A 12,500-nucleotide genomic window follows, 5' to 3' on the forward strand; every position below is an offset into this window, starting at 1 on the left:
GTCCGTTTTATCTCTAACGTCTGCCAAACAGGCAGTCTTACAGGATGCGTTCAGTAGGCATGAGAGAGGGGGTAGACAGAGAGGAGGGGATGGAGGAGGGCGGAGAGAGGAGAGAGAGAGGAGGGTGTGAAAGAGAGAGAGGCTGGAGAAGGACAGAAGGAGCGGAGAGGGCGAGTGGGTGATGAAGAGGAAAGCAACAGTAAGGACGGAGCTCTCGGGATACATTAATAACTCATTAAAGACCAGCGTTAGTTTTGACTGCCTTTCTCTCATTGTTGCTGTGAGTGAATTCTGTGCCCACACACGTACACGCATACCCGCACACAAAATATCCGCCCAGACACAACAGACGCATACAACACCACCACTGAGGCATACATACACAAACACAAATCCACACACCCTTTATTCTCCCGTCATGCAACATACATCCAGTCACTCACAGAAATGCCCACACCCACACCTATTTCGCTCATTATGCTTTTTTTAAAAACATATATGTTAAAAACTTTCTCCTTTTTTTGTTCGGTGGTGTCCTGGGCTCGTTAATTGTTTTCCTCCAGCTGAAAGTCGTGTCTCTGCAAAGTTTATAACCACCTGTTCTAAAGCTTGTATCTAGGGCATAGTGAAGGTGGAAAGTGCTAAGTGCTAAGTGATAGGGGACCTATCAGAGATCGCTCCCCAACCCCATCTCCCCTGTTAACCAGTTTCTCGTCATGCAGGTCTGAAGGACTTTGCAGGTATGTATGAGTGTGTGTGGGTGCGCGCGCGCGCGCGCGTGCTGATGTTTACAACCGTGTCTGGAAGTTGAACCCTCGTAGGAAACTTTGAGGTCAAGTTGAATGGTCTGGTAAGGTTTAGCATTGAACAGTGCTCCCATTGCATCCGGTTTTTATTTGGGCTGGTTACAGGCTTTCTATTGTTTGCTCAGACGCCAGTTCCCCCACCCCGCCACACACACATAAATGCAATCATATATCCCAGCACATACACTCTCGTTCTCTTAGTTCAAAATTCAAAGTAAATATTTTATCAAAGTACGTGTACGCCACCATATACAACCCTAAGATTCATTTACTTGCGCTCATTCTCAATAAATCCATAATAGAGAAATAACCATAATGGAATCACTGAAACGCTACACCAACTTGGAAATTCAAAGTACAACAAACTGTGAAAATACAAAAAGAAACAAATAATAAAAAGTAAGCAATCAATATGAAGAACATGAGATGAAGAGTCCATGAAAGTGTCTTTAGGTTGTGGGAACATTTTAATGATGGGGCAAATGACGTTGAATGAAGTAATCTCCTTTTGTTCAGGAGCCTGATGGCTGAGGGGTAATAACTGTTTCCTAGAACCTGGTGGTGTGAGTCCTGAGGCTCCTGTACCTTCTTTCTGATGGCAGCAGTGAGAAGAGAGCATGGCCTGGGTGGTGAGGATCTTTGATCATGCTTTTCTACGACAACGCTTCGTGTAGATGTGCTCAACGGTTGGGGGAGCGTTTTAACCCCGTGAATAGACTAAGCCGTATCCACTACTGTATGACGCTGTATCGTGCTGGGAGTAAGTCGCGTCTCGGTCGAACATAGAATTCAACAGTCTCTCATTTCTCTCCGATACAGCAGCCTTGCCCTCGGTTCTGTTCTCCAGGGAATGCACATTTCCCAACAAGAGGACAGCTGAATGCGCTTAAACAAAATATACCTAGCGAATGGCAGAAACACAGGGCAACAACTCCCTCGGCCTGACCCCACCAACCATCCCCCGCCCTGCCCAAAACCCCACATGTCTTAGTTTCCGTCACCTCGGCCTCAGACCTACTCAAGGGGTTCCGGCTCGGATCGGGTGCGGAAAGTTAATGAGGAGTTTGGGAGGGTGTAGTGAGGATGGATGGATGCACTACGAGGCGCTTTGAATTTTATAGACGTTCGAGGCAGGCGTAAGCGATGCTTTCTGACTTGGCCAGTGGCCGCTTGTGGGACTCATGGTTCTGAGGTGAGAGGGATGCAACTGAGAGCAGCAGTGGGAACTGAGGAGATAAACCCGTTATTAGGTTGGAGCCATATGCAGAGAGAGGGAGGAGAGTCTTGCTGCTTGTCTCGCTTTCTTTAGCCGCAGGATTGGGCTATTAATGCATGTCATTTCGGATCCATTTGCAACTGGGGCTGTGAATTCTGCTGCTGTCTCTGCAATGGGCCATCCAGAGAGCTAACAATCGATGTTTACCAGCCGAGCTACCCATCTGTTCTAGACATCCCGTTTTTCTGCGACTGTCTGTGGATTATCTAGAGAAAGTTCTTATGTCTGTCTGGCTCTGTACAGTATGCACCCGCCCCCCCACCCTCTCTCTCTAGATTTTAATCTGGCTCCGAGCATATATATAATTCAATGATCGAGAATGGATGGAGACAAAATCTGAACAGCACGTAGAATATTTTGTTCTGTCTTTGATATTGAGGCCTGTTGTGGGGTAGACGCGCCAGCCTTGGTTGATTGAGTGGACTTAGCATAAATATTTTGGACGTATGAATTCTAATGCACAAAATATTATTCAAAATGTTACGTTTGGCGTCGAGAAGGGATCCCCCCCCCCCCCCACCCCACCGGCAACTCACTGTAGTATTTTTGTGTGTGCTGTTCAGGATTTGCAGCTTTTGAAGAATGTGTGTGTGTGTGTGTGTGTGTGTGTGTGTGTGTGTGTGTGTGTGTGTGTGTGTGTGTGTGTGTGTGAATATGTTCCTGCGTATATCTTCGTTTGTGACTTTTAATTTTTGCGTTTGCCTCAGAAAACATTTGTGCACACAAGTATTTAACGTCACCGAAGCTTTGTGTGACTGGTGCGCTTTGTATTCAGGTTACCTATCCGTATATTTCACTTTACAAAGTAGTCCCAATCTTTGGCTTAGTTAGACGAGTGCGCTATTTTTCTAAACTATTTCTTGTTTGTCTGCGTAAAGTCATACAGCAAGGAAGTAGGCCCTTCGGCCCAACTCGTCCGTGCCGACCAGAATGCCTTCCTGAGCCAGTCCCATTTGCTTGCGTTGACCCTCTAAACCTATCCTATCCACGTACCTGTCCAACACACTCAAGATGCGGGAGGAAATCAGCAGGCCGGGCAGCATCAATGGATGAAAATGAACAGACGGCATTTCGGGCGAATTCTGGCTTCTGTCCTGTTCCTTTCCACTCTTGATGAAGCGTCTCGGCCCGAAACGTCGACTGAATATTTTTTCGCATAGATATGCTGTGTGAGCTGCCGAGTTCATGTGTATTTTGGCAGTTTTTAGTGTACACGAAATTCGTTGTACACGCACATTCCCGACTTCATATTCCAAACATTTGTCTATGTATGTTGCAAGCTTGGAGCGCATTGTACATGCACATCCTGACTCCAATTCAGCTAAGAGCCCATTTAAACTATTTTTATATTACTTCTGCTTTTGCACTAATTTTAATTTATCTATTTAAAAAGATAAGTACTTACTTTAATTTAATTTATTTAGTTATTTATTTTCTCCGTGTTATCATGTATTTTATCATACTGCATCTTGTAAGTATGATAATTCACGACATATACCGGTGATGTTGAATCTGATCCTGATTCTGATTTTATTATTGGTTCCCTTTGCACGAGGAAATACAAATCCTTCTCTCTCTCTCTCTCTCTCTCTCTCCTCTCTCTCTCTCTCTCTCTCTCTCTCTCTCTCTCTCTCTCTCTCTCTCTCTCTCTCCTCTCTCTCTCTCTGTATATATATATATATAGTTTTAAATGTTTAGCACATCTGTAACACACACATTTTTCAATAAATCAGTTTTTTATTATTATTATCGGATGAGAGCGCACCAGCACTTTTTCAAAGCTACTTTGTGTTTTTTTAGCCGGTTTTCTCTTTAAATCCATTTGACGTTGCGACGTATTGGGTGAATAGTTACATGCGCTGTTACATTAATCATATAAATCTCGGTTTCACATTCTGTTCATTCCCGTTGGTCGGTGGCATTTAGGGAATATAATTTTTACCGACCGAACTTTGCTTGCTCGTGTTGAGCTGAAAGTCCCGTTTCTTCCTGAAAGCATATTTGCGTGTGCGATGGCTGGCGCACGGGAAATCAAATGCAGTATTATATTTTCAGCGTTCTGTCTGTCTAGGTTTAGTATTTTTGTAATGTTCAAGCGAGAAGCTTGTGGTTTATAAAACACGGGGAGAAGGTAATTATTTAATTGTAGGACCTGAAGGGTTTTTTACATACACAGCACAATGACGTTTATGCCATCTGTTTTTAAAAAAATCGTTCTGCATAGGTATGGTTATTTTATGCTTTTATGCAAGCGTTCACGGCTATTTTTGTTGTGTGTGTGTGTGTGTGTGTGTGTGTGTGTGTGTGTGTGTGTGTGTGTGTGTGTGTGTGTGTGTGTGTGTGTGTGTGTGTGTGTGTGTGTGTGTGTGTGTGTGTGTGTGTGTGTGTGTGTGAGAGAGAGAGAGAGAGAGAGAGAGAAAGGAACTGTATGTACGTCGGTCTGTTGCATCTCTGAGTGTGCGGGGGAGTCTTTCTCTGTGTACTTTTGTGTGTAAAAAGTATATACCTTGTAATTTCTAAAACTATTTTATGTATATAAGAAGTTATGAATGAGTCTTGATGTTGAGATGACTGATTTTGTGGGTCCGGAGCTAATTCTTGCCGCGATTGGATTGTAGTATATCAACAGGATTTGTTTTTTCACACGCCATTTTGTTTTGGTATTTTAAATGAAATCAGTGCCTGGTTTGGTTGGTGTATGGAGGACTGTAGCAGTTTGTTACTATTTATTAATACGTTTATATTAGCGGGCACTAATGAGGTCCGTAAATTCTGCCGCTTCGCTGTTTACTTACTGTCCGCGGGCGCCGGCCGTGGTCAGTCCGAGTCCCTCAAAATGCAAATCAGCTACGCGGCTGTGAGAGCTAATTTTGTAGGTCATGTTCAATGTGGACGGATGGCAAAGAGAAGATGGGGGTGGGGTGGACGAGGTGCAGAGAGAGACAGAGAGGGGGAGAGAGAGAGAGAGAGAGAGATAGACAGAGAGAAAGAAAGGCATATATTAAATATCGGCCTCTTAGAATGAAGCAAGGCGAGAATCGTGTGATACGCTTGGATTTAATTTATCGGACTATAGAATCAGAAGTATTCTTATGTTTTGGATGTACTGAACTGCAGGGGGATAACCTTCTTAAAATAAAAACTTCCTCTGAGTACGAAAACTCTCCGTTCCGGTACGTCCCTTTCTTTATCTATTTAAGACATGCAACCACAAGTAAGTTTCGTTTAAAGTTATATCGTGGGGAGGTTTGAGGCGGGTGCTTAATCTCACCTAGGTTTTACCACGAAGGCTGAGAGTCCTCCGGCGGCAGATTAGTTCGTGGGTACTGATTTAAAATATCAACATTGTGTCGTTTTCCACCTCTCTCAACGAGCGCGTTGGCCTTTGGTTCTGGGAGGAAAGAGGTTGCATAAAGGCAAAAAATATATATATATCGCATTCTTTTTTATTAGTCACAAGCAATTGGCTAAAATAGATAACTGTTGAACGTTTAAAATAAAACAAACCACACACAATGGGAGCTTACGCGCCAAAATGTCCCTCAGCCGTCAGAATTAGAATCAGGTTTATTATCGCAGCCTTAAATAACGTGAAAGTTGTTGTTTGGCGGCAGCTGTACAGTGCAATACATTAAATATAATATAAGTTACAAAAAAATAAATAGCACATCAAACAAAAAGACTCCGATATCCGGCATTCAAACTGGAGTTCGGGTGAATTCATAGCATTGATGGGTAGAAAATGTCGCGGAGATGAATTCAAGTTATTTTTTTTCTACGCTTATAAATGGGAAAATATGTGCAAATTTACTCTGGGCAATTGCTGGAAGAAAAGTTTCAAAACGGCTCCCGATTTTATTCGGGCGTGGAAATTTAAAATCTGTTTTTAAAAAAGTTTCGATTCGGGCTGTAACCCTCATTATATCCCATTATCAAAGCAGAATTTAATCACTTACCAACATTTGTTGTTGATATTTGAATAGTATTCGGCCTTTGGAGCGAGCACATGCACTCTCTCTCTCTCTCTCTCTCTCACACACACACACACACACACACACACACACACACACACACACACACACACACACACACCCACACACACACACACACACACACACACACACACACACACACACCTACATGCAGATTCACACATCAACACACACGCACATTCCTGCACGAGCACAGGGAGAGAGAGAGAGGAGGGGGAGACAGACAGAAGACATAGTAAAGCGACTACTCCGCATTTCTTTATAAACTCGTTTACAATGTGTTGTAAAACTTGGCAGACGGATTGTCTAGCATTGAGTTAAGACCGGATTTCGCAAATGTGACACCGAATCGAATAAGATATATTTTGCTTTTAAATTCGATTAACTTTATCAGGTGATTGATCCACTAATAACGAAGAAAAAGAATACGAGTGCACTCATTGCCCCCTCCATTTCTGACCATTTCCCTCCCTCTCGTGTCACCATCTCCGTCCACACCACCATCCGCCGATTTTTTTTTCTCTCTGCCCCTTTTCCTCAATGCTCTCTTCTCAGTCTTCGCCCCCTCCACACTATCTGTCATTTTTTTACCACGTTGCCCCCATTCCGTCCTCCTTCCCTCTCACTCTCTGATCGCCAGATTCGCCCCTCTGACATCACCTCCTTTACTCTTCTCTCCCTCTCAAACTCGTTCTCCCTCTCCTTCTCTCTTTCTCAACTTTCTAACCTCCATCACTCTCTTTCCCTCACCCTCTCTCTCCCCTCTCCATCTTTCTCCATCCCACTCTCCCTCTTTCCTTTCTAATCCCCCCGCCCCTCTCTTCCGCGTCCACACGCGCAAACACTGCAAAGCCCAGTGAAACTCCATAAAACCTACCATTCGCCAACCGCCCCGCCCCCCGACGAACAAACTCGAACGACAGGGTCTTGGTTGTAAAACAGAACGAAACCAAACTTATTTATTTTAAAAAAGAGATTTATTCACCCTTTGGAGCGAACCGGGTTTTCGTCAAATTCCCTGACACGCTGAGAGATGAACACCAACGCTGCATTTTAAAAATACTTTTTCTTCATGCAATCTTCGGCCACAGCTTCCGCCTTGGTGCGTTGGATCCCCCCACCCTTCACCCCACCCCACACTCAACTTCCACATAACACAACTCAGTTCTCGCCCTCACAGCGGGAGGGGTTTGGATGAAAGCGTGTATGGTCACTATCAAGCTTGGTGTACTTGATCCACTGCTCATGCTGCATACACCAGATCACTACTAAGCCTCCCAGAGCATTGGCAGCTTGGTATTTTTGCATTTTGTGTTAAATGTATACGTTTATTGGTTAGTGTGGAAGATAATCGAACCCCTGTAATGCTGCCGCTGGGCTCTTTAAACATAAAGAGGTTATTATTTAACATCCAGTGATATTCTCCTGTCTATTATAGCGGTGATAGCGGTGTGGATCCCACCGCCCCCCAGCCCCACTTTACCCTGATATCGACTCGATGCCCTTGGTAAAAAAAACTCTACAACGACCTAATTAACCCCCTTGGGGACGATGGAACTCGACAGTAATTCCACATCTTGTAAGAAAAAAGAAATCGCTCATTGGCCAATTTTGTTCACAATTCTTTCACGTTCTCTTGATTCCTCCACCTAATATCCTCGTCCATTTACCCGGCGCAGTATTTTGTTTTGTTTTAATCTTCAATAGTGAACGCTTTGCAATTTAGCTGTTGCCATTAAAAATATCTCTAGATGTCTTTCAACTGATTTTCAGAATAGCAGGAGTAATATTGTTTACTCCAAAGTTGTCAGTCCACTTCTGACTTAATACAATTGTGTCATTTTGAGACCGCCCCCCCCCCCCGTCTTTTGTTTGGGACGAGCGTCGTTTACAGTACCTTTTACATCTTATCCTTGTGTTACCGAGCGGAGATGGTGTTGTCGAGATGTGTGAAGAGGTTAGTATAGGTTTAAAACTGGCCGCCAATCAGTCATTAGGTTTACATACAAAATTTGACTCCTTTTGTCACGGTCCTTCGTCAACTTGTAAGGTGGAATCCAATACTCACTGGATTTGTAACAGCCTTTCGTCCATCTTTTTCCAAAAAAATCTGTTCATTGCCATATAAAACAGAATAACTTGCCAGCAATCTCAACGGTCCCAAGCCCGACTGCGAAAGGAAAGGGTTTGGGTAAGTGGCTAGCAACCCCATCCCGTAAAACCTAGAGCTACAGAAACGCTAACAGAAGTTCCAAGACTTCATCCATAGGAGAGAAAGGATCTTTGCCCAGATGGGCTACACCTGGGGACACTTCAAAGACAGTTGTCTGATGGGCTTAAGAAGGGGAAAGAATAAGATGTTTTTCTTTTATTTTGAAAAAGAAATCATCGTATTTGCAAAAGAAAAACCGCACACCCAACAAAAAATGATGTTCGGGTCTGATGGTTATTCGTGGGATTTGAGGCAGTTGTGCGCGTTAAAGATTTTGTGTGAATTGAGTGTGGCCCTGACATAAAGGGGTAGAAAGGGAAATCATTTCAAAATAAGGATTGAGTAGCGATAATCGATTAACATTTGGCTCTTGGGCTTGCTTTGGGGTACTGGAGGAAAGAGAGGCGCACACACACACACACAGACACACACACACACACACACACACACACACCACACACACCACACACACACACACACACACGAGAGAGAGAGAGAAAGAGAAGGAGATGGGAAATGCGGGAGGGGGGAGAAAGAGAGACAGACAGAGAGTTATGCTCACACGACAGATTAAGTGGGTTCGATATTAACTCCCGAGGTAGAATCTCAAACACGCCAAAATGTATTTCTATTAACAGTAGGAAATGGCTTGAAACGATATTGGGCGTTTGTCAAATATTAGCCAGAAACCCCTTTTTCCAATGCCCGTGCATTTAAGAATTCAATGTCAGTGCCTATATATAATAAATATTTAACAAGCAAGAAGCTAAGTTTATGAATAGTTATTAACATATCGATCGAAAAATCGTTTAACTTCTATATATATATGAGGAAGAGAGAGTAATGTGTGCATTAAGTGTAGAGACTCATATAAAAATAAAAATGTATACATACTGAACCAATATATTTATACACAGGCACATCGAGATAACATATTTATATTTTGGTAGAAATATACAGGAACTTCTACATAAACATACATATATACACGCAATCACACATAAATATATAAATTCCAAATAACTACATTTACATTTTAAGTTCCTCGAGTACTTTTGTATTTCTATGCATATACACAAAGATTCACATATTCTAAATATACATTTATACTTATCTATTGTATATTTACATGGAAATAAAATTAAAGACGTGTTTGTGTGCGCGAACACACACTCACATATGTATGTATATACATTACGTGCATACATACAGTATATACACATAGTTACACAAGCACCACACACAGGGAGAACAGCATAAATTCCAATTAGCTATATTTACTTTTTCTTTAAGGAATTTCGCTTATTTTGTTTTTGATTCACATAACCGCTGAAAATAAATAACTTAGTTTTCATCAAAGGAAGGCACTTTCAGTCTCTGGATATTAAGTCCGGAGGGGAGCGGGTGATGGTAAAGGGTGGAGGGGATGGACAAGGGATCAGAGTTTCACTGAACATTTGAGGAGCCAAGGGGCGGGTGGAGAAGGGATTCCAGTTTTATTTTACTCTCCCTGTTTGTTATCCACCCCACCATACTCCCATTCAGGGCACCTTCCCCTCCCGACCGGAATGACACGATTGATTTTATTGGCCGTGCTGTGAGCAACTTCAGGTCCTGTGTCTCAATTTATGTCCGCTTTAAGTGCATTGATTTAAAAACTCGGTACCAATATCTTCTTTACATCACGTGTCACGTCCCGACCGAGACGTCATCTTGCCCCTAGCAATATTTTCCCTCTCTCTCCCTCCACCGCTCCTCTCTCTCTCTCTCTCACGCACTCACTCACTCACTCACTCACTCTCTTTCCCCCTCCCCTCTCTCTCTCTCTCTCTCTTTCTCTCTCTCTCTCTCTCTGTCGTAGAGAGCGGACACGGTGGAGACGAAATATGTTTAATTCCATGGCTAACTTCTGCGCTCCGACCGCCAAAGACAGAGCAGCGGGGATCAACGAACGAGCCGGCTGCGCGTCCTCTAACATGTACCCTCCCTAATTGTACCTACTACCTCCCCGAGTTCGGCGCCGTGTCGCCGTTCCTTTCCCAGGCCGCGTCCCGACAGATCACCTACCCTTACTCGACTAACATCCCTCCGGTTCAGGCGCTGAGGGACGGGGCGTACGGTCCCGAGACGCCGTCAAAATGGCATCAGCGAACCAACTTCTCGTACGCCACCGAGGAACTCTTGCCGCAAGACTGCTTGGCGCCCTCCGTCCTCCTCCGCCGCCACCGCCAGTCGGTGAGATATTCCTCAAACATGACAGCCCTTTCAATCACCGCCACTCGCTCCATCACCACACCACCACCAGCACCGACAGAGTACGACCCAAACAAGAACGGCGTGCTGCCTCAAGCCTTCGACCGGTTCCTTGACCCCGCGTACTGTGGGGCGGCGGCGGCGGAGAGGCCGGAGCGGACGGTGGCGTCGGTGGTCGCGGCGGATTCCTGCCGAGAGAAGGCAGAGAAGCGGAACTTGGCAGTGGCGCTGCTGCCCGGCGCGGCTCAGCGCGGAGCGGAGAGACAGAGAGAGGGGGCAGGGGCCACGTGGTTGGGACAGAGAAGAGCGGCAGCAATTTCAGTAGGTCCACTTCCGCCTCTGCGTCTCTGTGTTTGCATGCGAGAGAGAGAGATGGAGAGAGAGATGCGTTTGAGAGAGTGAGAAGGCGAGAGAGATTGGCGTGTATAGGTGAGAGAGAAAGAGGATGCGAGGTGGGGTGTGAATGAGGGAGAGAGCGAGTTTGTGAGTGAGATTAGTACATGTAGGTATGAGTATGAGAGAATGAGATTTCTGTGTGTGTGAGAGAGAGAAAGTGAAATTTACTGTTTCCCTGTGAGATTAGTATGTGTGTGTTTGTGAGAGAGTGAAATCAGTGTGTATTTGTGCATGTGTCTGTATGAGAGTTAGATAGCGTGTACTTGTGGGTGTCTGAGAGAGTAATATTAATGTGTGAGTGTGTATATGTGTGTGTGTGTGTGTGTGTGTGTGTGTTGTGAGACAGAGAGAGAAAATGGAAAGATGAGTGTGTTCTGTGTGAGGGCGAGATGAAAATATGTGTGTGTGTGTGTGTGTGTGTGTGTGTGTGTGTGTGTGTGTGTGTGTGTGTGTGTGTGTGTGTGTTGTGTGTGTGTGTGTGTGTGCGTGCGTGTGGGTGGGTTTAAAGATGCGAGACTCTCAGCGCCAAGATGTATTTGTTCGCTCGCGATTTTTATGTGGATTTTTATAAGCGTCAGAGCGATGTTTATTGAAAGCGCTTTGAATACTGTTTCAGCCCTAAGTATTTTTTATGACAGAGAACTGCCCATCCAACTCTCTATTAGAGTCTATGAAGATCCCATGCTTCTGAAAACGTGTCCACGCGTTCGTTCTCTATTAATGTTAAACTCAATCGAGCATAATACAATTGCGCAATTCAAAGCTCTGTATTTGCTGTAAAATCTTAAAATATCTCTACTTGAAAGGCTCGCAAAGCGCATTAAAAATTATCCCCAGCCAGGCACACAGTTAAAGTAGCGCCATGGTTAAGTTCAAACGTATGGCGTGCTTCGGAATCATTTTGCAGGGGAGGAGGAAACTTTTTTTTGTCTGTGTTCAGTCGCCGCGTCTCTCGGATTTAACAGCGACGAACAAAAAAAAACAGTGAATTAACATATTCTTAATCTCCCCGCGTTGTGTTTTGTCCAGGCGGTTCCCGCACGCGGAAAAAGAGATGTCCCTACACAAAGTTCCAGATCAGGGAACTGGAGAGGGAATTCTTTTTCAACGTTTACATTAACAAGGAGAAGCGGCTACAGTTATCGAGGATGCTCAATCTAACGGACCGCCAGGTCAAGATATGGTTTCAAAACAGAAGGATGAAAGAGAAGAAATTAACCGAGATCGGCTTCAGTACTTTTCTGGAAACCCGCTTTTGTGAAATTGAAAATTATATTAATATTATAAATGTATAAATCGAAAATTCTGTGCATTAAAAGTCATAGACATTAACTCGTTTCCCCTCTCAGCTACAGAGGGACGGTATCAAATGTGCTTCGATGCACAAGGAGAAATATTCATCGTGGAATTAAAAAAAACAGAATCTTCCACTTATTTAAAGTTAGATGCGCCGACTGCTGAGGGTCGCCGCATTGGTTACCCCAATAATTTATTTTGCGGTTTAAAAAGGCAAGTAAGTGTACCCGCCATCCGCCACCCCCCTTCACACACACACACCGCACTCT

The 12,500-nt window shown here is 44.2% G+C and overlaps 1 pseudogene; it reads left to right on the top strand.

Annotated features, from left to right (window-relative positions):
• The first annotated feature begins 10,067 nt into the window (after positions 1 to 10,067).
• On the top strand, positions 10,068 to 12,358 carry LOC140741570 (homeobox protein Hox-C11-like; annotated as a pseudogene).
• The last annotated feature ends 142 nt before the right edge of the window (positions 12,359 to 12,500 follow it).

This window comes from Hemitrygon akajei, chromosome 18, assembly GCF_048418815.1.
Source record: "Hemitrygon akajei chromosome 18, sHemAka1.3, whole genome shotgun sequence".
NCBI classification, from domain to species: Eukaryota; Metazoa; Chordata; class Chondrichthyes; order Myliobatiformes; family Dasyatidae; genus Hemitrygon; species Hemitrygon akajei.